This window comes from Lygodium microphyllum, chromosome 26, assembly GCF_053477565.2.
Source record: "Lygodium microphyllum isolate KBCC chromosome 26, Lygodium_microphyllum_v1.1.10, whole genome shotgun sequence".
Classification (NCBI taxonomy): domain Eukaryota; kingdom Viridiplantae; phylum Streptophyta; class Polypodiopsida; order Schizaeales; family Lygodiaceae; genus Lygodium; species Lygodium microphyllum.
The window spans coordinates 34,346,492-34,363,897 of NC_141160.1; positions in this window are offsets into that span (position 1 = coordinate 34,346,492).

Here is a 17,406-nt window from a genome sequence, read left to right on the forward strand (position 1 = left end):
ACAGAGTCGGCAAGTGGGGTTAGTCGCACCATGCTTTTGGTCTGAGAGAGCCTATAAAAACAAGGCCATTGCACAATGGATATGGTTCTGTAATCATGATGTCAAGCATACAAACGCTGTGCAGAAACAAGTGATAGCATCACCAATTGTTCCATCTTTGTGGCCAGTTGATATAGGAACAAATATATCGAAAGAAGAGTGTAGCAGCCTAAGACAGGCTAGTTTCAAGTTTGCCTGCTTTAGCTTTACAGCACCACCAAGGAACAAGAAGAGCAAACCTCCTATTTCTACAGAATGTGGTTCAAGCGGAAGAAGACGCAAGTGGAGACATGGAATTTCCAAAGATGCACAAAAGAGAATAGAGGCAGCTGGTTGCATGGTTGTGACATTTTTGAAGGAGGTAGTGCAACTTGAGAGACAACATTCAGTATTTCGAGTCTTGACAGAGAGTTGTTATGATGTGCACATCAAAGAAGAGCCTAGGTGCACTTGTCCTGATTTTCAAAAAAGAGAATCTACCCAAAAGGCATTTCTTGCTTGCAAACATATGTATTATGTGTACATGCACATACTTGGCCTTCAACCCAAGGAGCACATGGTCATACATCAGCCTGCACTAACCCCCACAGACCTTGCCTTTGTGTTAGGGCAAACACGTAAGATATGCCCTATTATGTAGGAAGCCCAACGTAAGCATGGCTCATTCATTGTTCTGGAGGACTCATCATCATGCACTTCATTAGGGTGTGACATGTCCTTTTTGTTACATGAAGATCTTGGAACCTTTCTAGATATTGTACTCCTTTTGGGTAATGCAAAACTTTGGAATGTTATTATTTGTTGTGATTATTCAACACCATTGCTCCCTTTATTGTGAATGGGTTAGTAATGCATGATGCGCAATATATTTTTGACATGTCATTTGTAGAAAGCATCCAAGGTTGTTTCAAAAAGCTCTAAAAATCAATTTCAATTGCAAAAGCACGAAATCAAAAGCTTGCAAAAATAACACATCCATATATTACATGTGCCATCCATCACAAAGAATTTAGTTTCTATTAGTCAAATACTAGAGCAAGGACTGCATGTTTAATTATATGCAAAATGTTATTTTATAAAAAAAATTAATAATAAGTACAAGTTGGTCAAAAAAGGAAATAGAGTTGGTAGCATGTTTATTTTAGATGCCAGAATTCTTACTATGAATACCACTATATGTATAATGAAGACAAAGGAGTGGTTGCAAACATTGAAATAGGGCATAAACATATTGGACATGTAAATCTACAAATGCTAAAATTAATTTAGTCCAAAGGGTTAGTTACAGGGTTGCCTACTTTTAGAGTTACAGAGTTTTATAAAGTGCATAAACCATATCAATTTGGTAAGTAGGTAAGACAATCTTTTTTGCATGATAGAGATGTGAGTAGGAATATACTTGATACTATGCATATAGATGTTTGGGTGCCTACATAGAACATATGCCTTGGTGGCAACAAATATTTTATCACATTTGTTAATGATCATTCAAAAAAGATGTGGGTCTATTTCATGAAGAAAAAGTAACACTTTAAAACTTTCAAGGATGCTATTGAAACAAATATAGACTTGAAAGTTAAGTGCTTGAGATTAAATGGAGGTAAAGAGTACCTCTCTAATGAGTTTGATGACTTCTTAAGGTCTCATAGGATAAAGAGACAATTTATTTGTAAGAATACCCCACAACAAAATAGGGTTGTAGAAAGAAAAAATAGGCATATTGCAAAAGTTACTCAAGCATTGATCATTTGTTGAAAAGAATTAGTCAAAATATTTTTTGTTTGAAACTGTTCATACTGCTATCTATATTATGAATAAAACGTCCACAACTGCAATACATAGAATGATTCCCAAAGAAATTTTTATAGAAAATATTCCGATGTGTCACACTCGAAAGTACCCCTATCATACTAGTGAGTTCAAAGTGAGTAGGGATGTTATTTTTTATGATATGAGAAATTGGTATGCATCTAGTGGTGATGCATTGGATGATGATGATAATGATGATAGTCATGTGCAAAAAAGAAAAGCAAGAATCACAAAGCCTTAATGGACTAGAAACATCAACTAGTACTACATTTATAGTGAGCCCTAGGCTAAGGAGCATTCCCACATCTTCAAGTGCATCTATTAGTGTTGAAGATAAAGTCAAAGAGAAAAAAATGTTAGAGGATAATGATGCATCTACTAGTCATTTGGGACTTGATGGAGATTCTAGTGGTTTAGAGAGTTTGGATGATGAGCTTGGTATTTCTTCAGTTAGGACACCCAATGTACAAAGAGTACATGGTAATGTAAAGGCTCCATTGAGTGATCTAGTGGTGCACAAGTTTAGCATGATTAGATACCTTATTAAAAGATTTGGTTTTGAAGATTATATAGCTCACCATTATGCTTTTCTGGTAAAGGAGATTGAGGATGTTAAGCCCACTTGTTTTGAGGATACTATTGGTAATGCTTAGTGGTACCATTACCTAAGGAAAAGAAAGCTATTGGTTGTAAGTGAGTCTTCAAAATTAAGCATAATATAGATGGTTTTGTTAGTAGGGTATAAGGCTAGGCTAGTTGCAAAAGACAATGCTCAAACATATAGCATATAGTATGAAGAGATATTAAATCTAGTTGCAAAAGACAATGCTCAAACATATAGCATATAGGATGGCAACTATTAGATGTGTGATTACTTGGCAATAGCCAAAGGTTCAAGCTTATAGAAAATGGATGTAAAGTTCTTACATATTGAATTTCAAGAAGAGGTGTATATGGAGCAACTAGTAGGTTATGAGGATTTAGAGTATCCTATATATGTGTACAAGTTAAAGAAGACACTTTATGAACTGAAGCAAGCACTTAGAGCATGGTCTAACAAGACTAGAGAGTATCTTGTCAATATTGGATTTTGTGTTTCTGATGCTAATAACTCACTTTATGTTAGAAAAGGAGATACATGTTTGGTCATCATAGTTATCTATGTGAATAACTTGATTATTACACGTAACAGTGACAGTGGGATTACTGAAGTCAAGGACCTTTTGCAAAAGAAGTTTGAGATGAAGGATTTGGATGAGCTGAGGTACTTTCTTAGGATTGAGGTGATTAGATGTGATGATGGTATATGGTCGTCCCAAAGGCAGTATGACTTGGATATGTTGTCCAAGTATAATATGTTAGCATGTAAGCCTCTTTTGTTGCCATTGAAGAAAAATGTGAAGTTGAGTGATGATCTTAGGATAGACCGGCCATTTTGGCCCAAAACAGAAATGCCAAAACATTATTTTGAGCAGTCCATATTGTGGGAAAACGAACTTATCTAGAGAGTTTTCATACATTTTCTTGTCTTATTTGTACATTTTTCTTCGTTTCTCACTCATCTCCTTCTCTCACTTACTCATGACTAAAAAGCCCTCCTTAGCCTTCTCCTCTTCTCTCTCCATCATCTTTCTTCTTCTTTCTCTTCTTCTTCTTCCTTCCTTCCTTCCTTCCTTCCTTCTTCTTCTTTTTCTTTTTCTTTATTCCTTCCTTCATTCCTCTCTTCTTAATGCTTATAAGTCCTCCATCAGATGATTCATGCGTCACAACTCATAATTCATGATATTAGTCTTTAGATGATTCATGAGTGTATGTTAATGTATGTGAAGTTCACTTTGCATTATGGCTTCTTTTATGAGGTAGGTAAGGATATACATGTGTTTGGATACATAAATGCAGTTTGGGCTGGTAGCATGTCTAATAGAAGATCTACCACAACATATTCACATTTTTCCCTAATAGTGCAATAGTTATATTGAGAAGCAAAAAGTAACGTACAATTGCTTTATTGAGTATAGAGGCTAAGTACAGAGGTGTTGCTATGGCACCATGTGAAGTGGACACATTGAAATGCATTATCATTTTGTGAGAGAGAGGGTACTTGTTACAAGTGAGATTGACTTAATATGTGTTAGCACATAGGATCAAATAGCTGACATCTTCAAGAAGGCATTGGGTGGAGAGAAGCTTTGAAAGTTTTGAAGCTTACTTGGAGTTGTAGAGATGCAATTGAGTTGGAAGGTTGAGATAGCAAGCTCAATACATGTAGACTGATGGACCGCTGAGTTAGATGGGTCTGCACATCTACACTTAGCACATCAATGGTCATTATGACTCTTACATGGTTATTGACTTATCACTTATTATATTTGGTTTGTTACACCTATCTACAACTAGCATAGTTATAATGCCAGTCAATTAATATAATATGTTATGCACTATTTGACCCAGTAGGCCACTTTTTTATATGTTGTACTCTTTCTATACTTTGTGTACATTGAAAGTGTGTGAAAGAAGAAGAAGAAACCATCAAGAAAACATTTTGTCCTCCATCTCTCTTTTTATGTTCTTGAGTGAGTTTCCCCTCGTGTGTATGGTGTGTGTTTGGCATAGCAGCTCAAGCAAGTCCCCCTACCATGCAATCCATGACAAGGAATACATTTCCTTCACTTAAAGGCCTCTAAGCCCTCAAGCCCTCGTTTGTCCAAGAGGAAGAAAGATTTCAAGGAGATAAACTAATTACCACTAAAGGAAAAGAAAGATCCAACTTCAAAGGTAGAAATGGAAGAGAAAAAGGTCAACATCAAAATTGCAACATAATAAGCTTTTCCAAAGAAAATGAAGTTTCTAACACATGGCAATTACAACATAAAGAGGAAGAGGAAGCTATAGATACTCAAGTGGAAGAATACATAACTTAAGTAGACTAGGAGCATGCAACTATTGTGGAATATAGATAAAGCTTAGATTATGCGATGATAAACTTATTTCAACTTCTAGCTCAAGACTCTTCTTCTCAATAAATGTTTCTTATTACCTCTTGCATAGCACATACACAAAATGAGGTGGAGGTGATATGTACATAGACACCGAGCAAAAAATCACACAACATATCATGAATAATGGTTCAAATCAACTTAACCTATCCTAAATGATTCAACATTCATTACTACAAATGGTTCTCAACACACAACACAAGGTCAAAGTAATGTTTCATTTGCGAACATTGTTAGGTGAAGTGAAAGACTTAATAGACGTCTACTTTGTTTCTATCATAAACAAAAACTTGATTTCAATTGGACAAATGGTGGATCAAAATATGGAAGTAAGACTCACTCCTACATGATATTTTGTTCATGAGTTCAAAATGAAATTGGGTAGATAATTGGTTGGATGTAAAACTAGAAATATGTATCTTCCTTGGGTATATTCAGCAACCAAAGGTTAAAGATTGCATAATCTAGATTCTAAGAAGTTTCATGTATCTATAGATATCATGTTTGATGAGTACGATATATATCTAAAGGAGACCCAATAAGCTATCATGCAAATGAAGGTACAACTAAAGGTAGTGTGAGGCTGAAATTTCTAACATTGAAGGCTCTCCTATTACCTCACAATTACCTCATATGCCTCTACATTTTCTCCCTCAAATGGTTTGAAAACTAGTCTACAACTAGTCCAAAGGTAAGCTAAACACAAGCCTTTAAGCAACAGTATTTGAAGTAGTGAAGATTTAACCCATGAAGAAGTAACCTCAACAACACCTCTAAGAAGGCCTGGAAGGTTGAAGATCACAGTTCAAAAAATTAATTATTCTTCAAATTACTACCTAACATTTGTGGCTAATATTTAGCCTATCATGTAATGTCAATCATATGAAAAAGCACGTACAAAACAAGAATGGATTTTGGCATGGATGAAGAGTATACTACTCTCCTTAAATATGGTACTTGACAAATAGAAGATCTTTCCAATGGGAAAAAAGCAATAGAATGCAAATGGGTTTATAGAGTGAAGCTGAATGAAAATGCATATCTTAACAAGTATAAGGCTAGATTATGTAGTAAAGGATTTTTCCAAAAGTCCAGATTGCAAAGATGACTACACCTAAATTAGTTACTTCATCAAATTGATGTTCAAGGTGCCTTACTTGATGTAGAACTACATGAAGAGGTTTATATACAACAACTCCCTAGTTATATAAACCAAAATTATCCTAATAATATAATAGGTTGAATAAGTCTCTATATGGCATGAAACAAGCTCTAAGTCTATTGCCAGCTCTAGCACCTATACAAGGGGATGAGCACCTTCGACGGTTCTCCCTTGTGTGCACATTGACAGGATGAGTTGTTAACCTAGTGCAAAGAAAGCAAAAAGAAAGAAAAGAAAATCAAAAAGATGCAAAGCAAAGCAGAAAAAGGTGGCCCAGTGGAAAAATTAGGAGGAAAAGGGCCAAAAGCACAACAAGCTAACTAAAAAGTCCAAGGCAAGTGCAAAAGGGAAAAGGTGTATTTTAAATATAAAAGTGCACTCTAAATCCTTGTAAAAGAGTGCCATTCTCCCTCCTGTGCAATTTGTAAACGTAGACGGGAATAGGTGAAGGAAAAATGTAAATAGGAAAGTAATAGGCAAAGAGGACCAAGGCTAAAATGCATGGTCTTGTAAAAAAGGGATGGGTGCCCAAAGAGAAATATGGCATGTATAAAAAGGTAAAAAGTGAATGAAGAAGCTCATTCTTGTGTCTGCTCAAAACTAGCTCTCTTCTTCTTCTTCTTATTGCTCTTGCTTGTGCTTACGCTTGTGCTTGAGAGAGGGAGTGTGAGGGAGTGAGAGAGTGAGTGTGTGAGGGTGAAGGGATGTGGTGGAGAAGCTCTCCATCTTCTCCTCTCTTCTTCTTCTCTTCTTTTCTCTTCTCTTGTCTCACACATGGTAATGGATCTTGGATCTTGGAGCTTGAGGATCGAGCTTGCTTACACCTTGGATTATGAAACTATCAAAGAGCTTAAGGGAGGAGGAAACTCAATTGGCATGAAGGTAAGCTCACTACACTCATAGGTGTGATGTCATGGGATTTTATGTTTACAGTGTTAAAAAAAATGGAGATGTTGTGGATCATGTAGATTTGCATACTTGGTCTCCAGGAGCTTCAAGATAGGTTACAGGACATAAAGCAGTGATTCTATAAGTTCATTTTGCTTGGATGTCACTTAGTTCCAACAAGTCCACTTAGTTTGAGCACGGGACATGGTATATGCCTTTGTTAATGACTTAGGTAACTTAAGTATGAAACTTAGAGTTATGTAGGTGAAGAGCAAGGCCTTCAACGTAAAATGCACTACAAATCACTGGTGTGGGGGAACGCAGGGAGAGTGCTAGCACAACTGGACAATAGGAGGAGCTTCCAAAGCATGCAACTAAAGCTCAACTCAAGGGGGAATGATCAAGATTAAGGAGAGGAAGGTAAAGTGTTTTTTTGCCATGCATTTGGGGAAGGGGAAGAGAGCTATGGTGGTGTCCTAAACAAGGAAGACCAAGGAATCCATGACCAGCAAGGTCTCTTCTTGCTTCATCTTCATTCTCAGGGCTTTTCTTGATGCCTAGAGCTTGATTCTTGCTCCCATGATCTAGTGTACAACTTGGGTCAGCCAAAGGTGTGATTTTTCTTGATCTAAGGGCTGTTTTGGACTGCTCCAAATTGTCATGAATAGGGCAGCCCATAGTCCACTCAATTTGGGAGAGCTTGCAAGTGATCTACATGAATATATGTATTGGATATGGTCCCTAAACAGTAGGGAAACCTTGGGCATTCATTAAAGAGGCTTATGATTGGATTTGTATGAATTTTGGAGCCTTGATTGAGGGATGGAATACACTGTTATTGTGAGGGATGAAGTGCTTCTTTAGTTTTGACAAGGAATTGATAGGAGCATTTGATATGTATCTTGGTTGAAGTGGCTTCTACCACTACTAGTTTGCATGTAAATTTGAGGTGAATACATGTAGCAGTCAACGGATGGCAGTAGCATGGATCATGGATTATGATCAAGGATTATGTTAAGTATTTGTGTATGAGCTGAGCTATGATCTCAATGCGTCTCGGGCTTTGACCCACCCTTATTTGGATGTATATGGTTACGAGTCATGATTATGAGCTAATGTCTTCCATGTATGACAGGATGCTAAAAGAAATTGACAAGTTTCACATCTATCATTTTTCTTCTACATCTTCTATTTCTTCAAATCCCTTTTCTTTCATCTACTACTCTCCTTGAATCTCCCTTCATTTTATTGTCTCTTACCCTTGTGGTAGACTTTCGACCTCAAATGCTCCGACAGTGCACGGCTATGTGAGAGGTAGACATTCCACTTGGCTTGAAACACTTGAAACAATAAGTGGTCTGTGGATCTTAGTAGTTGAGCAAGAAGCTTTCATATTTTGATTTTGTTGCTAGGACCACAGATTCAAGCTTGAGTACTTGCACGCTCTAAATTGAGCGATAAAGTAGGAGTTCAACTCCAAAATGGCACTTGGTTTTAGGTAGGAGGTGTGTTATCACTTTATTTAAGAGGTCATTAAGGACAAGTCTTATTATATTTTTCATTGATATCTCAAAAACCACCCAATTTTCCCATATTTCATGCATTTTACAGGTTTTTCACTACTAATTTCATCCACAACACTTATGATTTTCTGATTTTTTGATTTCAAATAGTTGAAAGACATTGCAAACAACATTATTATCCATAATCATCTCATGGGAACAAGAATTTATGAAGCAAATTGCATAAAAACACCATTTTCCTTTGTAAAAATGAGATTACCGTTCTTTGCGGGTTTCGGGTTTTTATTTGCCATATCTTGGGACTGATTTCCAGCCACCATTAATACTCATGACAGTCTACAATTAGTAATCTTCAATCTTCTTGCACTATGGAGCAATCCGGTCTTCATTGGACAAGCATCCATCATCCATTCTTCTTCTTCCTCTTCACCACATGAATCTGCCTTTAGGGGAGAGAGAGGGAGGAGAGAGAAAGACTAAAATCAGATATTTTCATAGAGACCACCAATGGAGGAGCGAAGACAGGCGATAGAGTCCACAGACAGAGGGGAATGAAGCCCCATAATCCATTAGGCAGGGTATGTGTAACAGCCATGATGCCCTCTCTTCATACATGGCGCAAAAATCGGCGCCCTCTGTTGGTCACGCTTTCTTCTCCATCCCACGATTTTTTTGATTCAAAATGCATACCTTTTGGTTGGGGGGTTAAAATTCCCCCAAAGGGCACCCCCCCTTTTGGTCCATGTTGTGGCCACCCTTTCAAATCTTGACCAATTCTTGGCCATTTCCCCGTCCGGACTCGGAATTGAGCGCTGAAAAATCCTAGGCGTCTGGCTTGGCATCTCGCATTGGCTAGTAACTTGTGTCAACCCGCACGACTGTCTGAAAAATTATGAAAAATCAACAAGTGTCGCTCGGGCACCTTTAAAGCACTTTGGTGCTTAAAATCGTCCTAGATCGAGCCGCCGCCTTCGACGTTGAGTATTTTTCCCTTGATATTCATAATTTTTAGCTATTTTTAAGCACTTCTCGGTACCAAAATTCCACTCTCATTGGCGACTACGGGATAGGGCGACTCAGCCCGTCGAATCCACGAACATATCTACACATAAACAACCAAAGAAAGCATCAACCTTATACAAAATAGACATATTAAACATAGCACAATGCTTCCCCTACCCCCTGACAAAACCAAGGCATGACATCCACAAGGAGTAGGCCTAGCATAGTCTGATAGAAGATTCGAAGCAAGTCACCAACCAACTGCTCCAACACGGCCAAACTAAAAAGAACTATCAAAGAGGTTGTCCTAAGTGGTGGTCTGAACTACCTACCAACTAAGGACAACACAACTAGGAGCTCCTACTAGGCGAGGACTCCTATAGCCTGATCAAGAAGTATTTGCTTGTAGCACATTTCTTCTTCTCTTAGAGTTGTTTTTCCCTTATTTTATTGACACACTTGGGCATGTAAAAAGGAGGAAGCTGAGCGTAGTGACCCAAGGAGAACAGGGCATCGGCCTCAGGACCTGTCTCGGTACCTAAGAACCTACCAAGCACTCGCAAGGCGACACTTAATCCTTTTCTAACGCTCACCTTTATTTTCGCTCCAACCTTCCTTGTTTTGTTTTTTTTTTTCCAGCAAGAAGCCACCCCTAGGAAGACAAGGCATTGGCCCCGGGTCTGACTCGTCCCCAGGAACCTACCAGGCCTTCGCAAGGCCATGATCAACTGCTTATACATTTTCATTCCTTTTCTTTTCTTTGATAGGGGTTAAAACCCCTTTTTACACACCTTTGTATTTATTTAGCGTCTTTTCAGATATTCAGGGTTTCTTTTCCTTTATCATCTTTATTTTCTTCTTCTGGCAAGCTCCTCTAACTGCGTCACAACTAACAAGAACTCCTAGAACGGCTGCCTAGCAGGCTTAGCAGAACAAGGTCACTAGAACTCCCGTCTAAAATAGGTCTTTTGACACTTGACAACGTCTTCACAAGAGGCAACGACTACTCCGACCTCCCTCAAATATACTGAACCTAAACCTCGGGACTTCATGCCTTGGACATCGGTCCCCAACAAGAAATGAAAAACCCCCCTTAACAAGCACACAAACACATATAGCATAAAAACCACAGTACTCATAAAGGAAGGATATCACCTGGATAGGGCCACGAGAAGCTTCCCTGCAATAAAAGGCTCCGTCCAAGCTCGTCTTCAAACCTGTCTAGCATAGAGCTCAAACAAGAAACCATTAACTGCACTTGCACTAAACAGACAATGGGCCCTCTTGGCCTAATGAAATAAAACACTTCACTACCAAACTGAATCGGCCCTCTTGGCCTAATGAAATAAAACACGGTAGCACCTATACATCCTTCCTTGGAATAATCCAGATATACAATAAGAGGCTCCCTCCCAAGGAGGAAAAAACAGGCTCGTAGCCCTAAACTAAATGCATGAGGTTATGACCCATCCCTCCTGCATAGATAGCAAGAGCCGTACACATAATATGTTGTCTAATCAACCTATGGGTCCCAGATAATAACGGTAGATTGGTCTTGGCTACTCTCTGCATCACCCATATCAACCATCATCTGCCATATAGTGCATGGTCTGATAACATCCCCCACAAGCGACCGGGTCCTGTTTCATCATTGATCACAATATCCAAACTTTGACCACAATTAAAGAAGAGGTCTTCTTCATAAGCAAGATTTGCTAATGAATCCGCAAACTGATTCCAATAACGTGGAATCAGCTGAAAAGACACTCTCTCAAAATCCTCAAGTAGGGTCATAGCAGTCCGATGATACATACAAAGAATGGGATTCCGCACTGTGTACGTCCCATCTAGCTGATTCAGAATCAACTGGGAATCCCCTTTTACTAACAATCGACGAATACCACCTTGTTTGGCAATATAGAGTCCCATAATCAAGGCTTTATACTCTGCCATATTGTTAGTGAATCCTACCCCAAGATAAGCAGCTAACTTCATTGTAACTCTACGTCGGGGATCTCGGATTACAACTCCAAGACTTCCTTTTCTATTAGGGCCCCTAGACGCTCCGTCAAAATACAATGTATACGTCCACAATGGGTTTACACAGCCGGCCATCGCGAACTCCTCTATTTGTAATTGTGGTAATCAAAGTTTAGCATGTTGAGAGGATGAACTGACGGCTCCATCCCACCTTCTTCATTGAACTCAACAGGAATACTCATCAACAAGCGTAAGCAGTGATGGCAGAAGGCTTTAATCTCCCACACAAAGGTTCCGTCTTCTTGCTCAATTACCTTATATCCTCTGCTCCACCAGATGAGTTTCCCCTGATGGTATCTTTGCTCCAGATATGGGTGCTCCAAATATGGGATTAACCGACCCATCAACCGTCTTTTAAGCTCTCTTCCGCAGGTCTCAAATCATTCCTAGCATGGACCTGCAATGCATTTCCCTTGTATTAGCAGACTTAGAAATAGTAAGGTTTAATCTTATTAAGATTAACCTTATTCTTAAACTCTACTCCTTGTAGATCAACTAATAGGGCTGTAGACTTATTCTAACCTAACCTAACGATTTTGTAGGGTCCATCCCATTTAGGCTCCAATTGTCCCTTCTTAAAGGTGTACTTCTTCGCTTTCAGGTCATGCAACTGTTTCATACGACGTTTAGCCACCTCCTGGTGTAATAGGCTTTGCAACTTAATTTCATCGAGGTGCGCTAAAGTCGTAAATCGCTCTAATAGGGCATCCTCATTACCCAAAGAATGGTTTATTGTGAATCTAATGGTTGGCAACTCAATTTCCAAGGGTAAAACACACTCTTCACCATAAACTAGTTTGAACGGCGTGTGGCCAGTGGCTCGCTTGAATGTGGTATTATATGCCCATACGGCCACATATAGCTTCTTATCCCAGTCACGTTTCTTTTCAAATACGACTTTCGATAGGATACCCACAAGCTGCTTGTTGGTACTTTCAATCTGCCCATTTGCCTGCGGATTATAAGGAGTCATTTTATTGTACTTGATCTGCGAAGCCTCTGTCAAGCTTTTGATCACCTTATTCAGGAAATGGGTTCCATGGTCCGACACTAATTTTTTCGACGAACCAAAACGACATATTATCTGCTCTAAAAGGAAACTAGCAGTTTCTTTAGCATCATCTTTCCTTGTTGCACGTGCTTCTGACCACTTTGTAAAGTAGTCAGTTGCTACAATAATATACCTCTTTTGCACAATCGACGACGGAGTAATAGGACCCACAAAGTCTATTCCCCACTTCTCAAATGGAAGTATCGCCATAATAGGGGTGAGTGGTATTTTCCTATTCTCTCAACTATCATGTCGTTGACAAATGTCGCATCTCTTAACATACGCAAACGCATCCTGGAAGATGGCAGGCCACCAGTAACCTACTCTTAAAGCCTTTTGTGCTGTAAGCCATCCAGCAAAATGACCTCCGCAAGCGGAATCATGGCACTCTTCCAAAATGAATGGCACCTCGTCAGGCATCACACATCGGCGATAGATGTCGTCAACCCCTTGCCGATATAGTGTACATGCGATTAGGGCAAACTTTAATGCCTGCTGCTTAATTTTCCTTCTCTCAGCTTTAGATAGTTCGGATCCAGCCTCTCCTGTCGATAAATAATGCGTTATTGCAGCATACCAGGAGGGAATAGATGTCGTATCTATTTTAAATAACAACTCCATGTCACTACCTTCAGCCACAGATTCTTTCAGCTCCCCAAAGTTCACAAGACATTCCACGATACCCTGTAACCTTGGTGGCTTACTCCTAATCTCATAATCAAACTCCTGCAAAGTGATTAACCACTTCGCTAGACGATCAGGCGGTTGCAGCTTATTCATCAATAATCGAAGCCCCTCCGTGTTCGTATAAAGCACAACTTTCTCATAGAGAATATAATGCCTGAATTTCTTGGTCCCAAAGACCATCGCCAGACACAACTTCTCCATGTAGATATAATTGATCTCCGAAATGCCCAATTTTTGACTAGCAAAGGCTATCGGATGATACCACTTTTCTTCCCAAATTTGGGCCAAACAGCAGCTAATACTATGCATGGTGGCTGCTGAAAATATATAGAACACCTTACCACTTTTATGTGCTTTTAAAATGGGAGCTTTTACTAGCTCCTGCTTTATGTCCTCGAATGCTACCTTACAAGGGTCACCCCATACAAACAAACAGCTAAAGGACAATAGATTTGTAAGCGGCAACGTTCTTTCTACCAAGGCATTTATGAATCTACGGTAATAACCAACCGAAGACAGAAAGCTATGAACTTCTTTCGGAGTGCGTGGTGGACCCATGGCAACTATGACTTTGACCTTCTCGGGATTTGTCGCAATACCTACCGAGCTGACCACATGGCCCAGCAAGAGCCCATAAGGTACACCAAAAACACACTTCCGTGGGTTTAGGGTGATGCAAAATTGTCTGCAGCGCTCAAAGCATTTTCTTAAAATGATTAATTGTCTTTCTCTCATGGTGGCGGCCCCTAAGTCATCAATAAACACCTTCAACTCTTCAGGGGATATGTCACTGAATGTCTTATCTGCTGTTCATTGCCACGAACCAGGCGCATTGCATAAACCAAAGGCCATCACATGGTACGCAAAAGTACCAAAGACAGTAATAAAAGTCGTTTTCAACTTGTCCTCTTCTGCAATTGCCATCTGGTTGTATCCTGCAAAGCAATCCATAAACGAATATATCTCCCTACCCGCTAATTGATCCAAAATCTGGTCAATGAAGGGCAACGGGTAGTAGTCCTTAACCGTCTGCTTATTCAGCTCTCTAAAATCCACACATAATCGGATTTGATTATTTTTCTTCTTTTGGATCACAACTGGCGAACACCATTCCATGTGTTGCACAGGAAAAATCAAACCCGCTTTCCGAAGCTTCTATAACTCTTCAAACAGCCCGTCCCTGAGTTCAAAAGGCATGCGCCTTACTTTCTGACGCACAGGGCGGCTTCCTTCCTTCACAGGAATAGTATGAATAGCCAAGCTGAGAGGGATGCCTCTCAACTCATCATAACTCCAAGCAAAGATATCGCAGAATTCTTGAATCAAGGACACATAGTCCTCCCTTTCTGTTGAACTGAGCATAGAACCTAATTTAATTGGTTGCGACTCATCAGGCGTACCAAGGTCTAGCTCGATAACATCTGCATCTCTTATACGATCTTGGGCCTCTATCGGCTCGTTCAAAGTGATTTGATAGACGTCTTCCGTGGTGGATCCCTCCTTGGACTCATCACTCGATGGTGTCTCACTGGCAGATAAATCTTCTAATGTCTCCAATTCTGTGGAAGATAGAGGAGCTCTCTCGCTCTGCGGGGACTCAGGATAAGCATCAATCACCACACGCTGGGTACCTCTACCGAATATCAGTCAACCGGCAGGTATATCCACTTGACAATCCGCTTGCAAGATCCAAGGTCGTCTGAGTAATACTTGATAACTTGGACGCCCTGCAAAATGGATCACCCTAAATTCCAACATGCATTCTACATTTGCACCAATGACATGGACCTTAGTAATGCAGCCTTCCGGCTATCTCAAACTATCATCTGCCATTCTAAGAATTGTGGAGGTATCTTTCTGGATCGCAAGACCCAACCTTTCCATCAATTCAGAACTCATAATGTTAACAGATGATCCCGTGTCGACAATGGCATAATCTACTAATATCCCATTGACATAGGCTGCAACCCTTGGGCAATGCTTCTCAGCATGCTCGAACCAATCATCACCAACTCGCGCAATACCCAAAGGCTCCACGATATACCCGGTACGCAGGATCTTTCTAAATTCCTTGCGTACTCCTGGGGAAAGCTTAATTAGCTATAAAAGATTCACATCCGGCTTGACTTCGCAAAGAGAGCTCGCCAAATCAAATTCACAATAGTTCGGTAGAGTTCACTTTTCACGCCAAACCATCCGCTCTTTAGGTCGCTGAACTGGCTTTATTGCCTCTTTTTTAACTTTCACCTTCTTCCTCGGTGGTTCCTTATCCTTCTTAACATCAGCTTTACTCTCCACGGGCTTCAAAGGTCCCCCTTCCATGGCAGGATCCAGAACTTACGTTCCTTCGTCACCCTGTTTAGGGTTTCTGTCGACAGGCTTATCCTTGTCGGCCTCTCTACCCTTTTGACCTCTTGTAAGGACCGCTCGCAGATTAGAGGTTTCAGCGTCATTAACGCGCACAGCCTTAATCAAACTAACCCCACTACCACTAGGTAGCTCCTCCACTGTAGTCTTTGGTCGTTGGAGTATTTGTTTAGTCCGTCCTCTCGCTGGGAATCATTTTCTTGCGCACGATGATTAACAGGCCCTGGTTGCCAACTATCTCGCTGGAGGGAACTAATCTTACTCCAGCAAGTGGCTGCTAAATGGACGGATTTCCCACAGATGTCGCATTTGAAATTTGGGCAGTTTCTTGGATAGTGTTGCCCACCACACCATTTGCAGCTAAACCTCGAAGGTACTCCCTCATCTGGGTATCTACTTCCTATCAAATTTTATTGTTTTTTAAGAAAGTTAACATCAACGGTTATTTGTCGATACTGCTCCGTAATCATGTCGGTATAATGCTTCATCATGTCCTTAACCTCGCCAAGAACATTGGAAGCACTCGACTCGTAGCCTTGATCAATACCCTATCGTTCCATCAGCCTAACAATTCGATTAGGCACTGGTTGTTGAACCACCAGCATAGTATTAGGGTTGACTGCCTGGCCTCCACCATTTGGAGCCATTTGACTGCCCATAGGCATCGACATACTAGGGGGAGCTGGTAATAAAGGCACATTCTGCATCATGCCCGGGGGGTCCACCTTATAGGCCCGTAGGTGTAGCACGTGCACTCAACAGGAGGGGGTTTAATATCAGTTTCACCTACAGATTTAAAATGAAAGAAGGGGGTTAAATATTGTATACTGAGAAATTAAAATAAGGGGTATTTTTATCCATAAATCTTCAGAACTAGGTTGTTAGTATACACACACACACACACACACACACACACTACAAGGTATTATGGATATACCGACACGGCCTATCGACGCAAAAATCGGTATATGCCTCGGTATAAGTCTTTCTATACGTCTCGGTATGTGCGTCGGTATATATATTCTCCTAATAGTTGATTTGCATGTTCATTTCAAGGAGGTTTCGAGAGATCAATGCTTGCAACCATTCGTGTGAAATAAATGTGCAAGCATCGCTAATACACAATGTTACAGATGCTCCTATGCTTACTAACAATGTCATTTTGCGTTTTTTTTTGGGTATCTTATTTGTACACATTTGTCATCCTTTTTTTGAGGTTTTGCTACATTTCATTTGTGGTAGCATGATGTGAAGCACGTAGCAGGTGTGCTGGGCATTGTAGTCATATATATATATATATATATAGATATAGATAGATAGATAGAATAGGTGTATAGAATATAGATGGGTAGATAGAATAGGAGTATTGATAGTATAGAGTATTTCGCGTTAAAAGAGGCGATGAGTGACCCTGTTTACGCAGCGGCCCCGTTTGATGGTGTTTGGCACCGTGCTAAACTCAGAAACGCTGACTTGGCGGAGGGTGGGTGCGAGAGAAAGGGCAGGCCACGTCATTACTGACGATGGTCTCTCTCCTCTAGGCTCCTCTCCCAAAGTTAAAAGACGGCGAAGGGCCTATCTCTTTAGTGTTTCAGAAGAAGTGAAAGACGAAAGCTATCTTCATCGGTATTCCTCGCTCTCCTTCAATCCAGCAGCAACACAGGTATGTGAGGAAAATTTCTTTTCCCCTGATTCTTTCGCTTTGTAATTTGTAAACCCTGAACGCACAGAAATCCTTCTCCTCCCTTCCAGATGGATAAAATGCGTGCGAGACAACAGGTCTTGCTTAACCATTTGCGTCCTACCGGATCGTCTCGCAACTCCATGGAACTCATTGTGAGC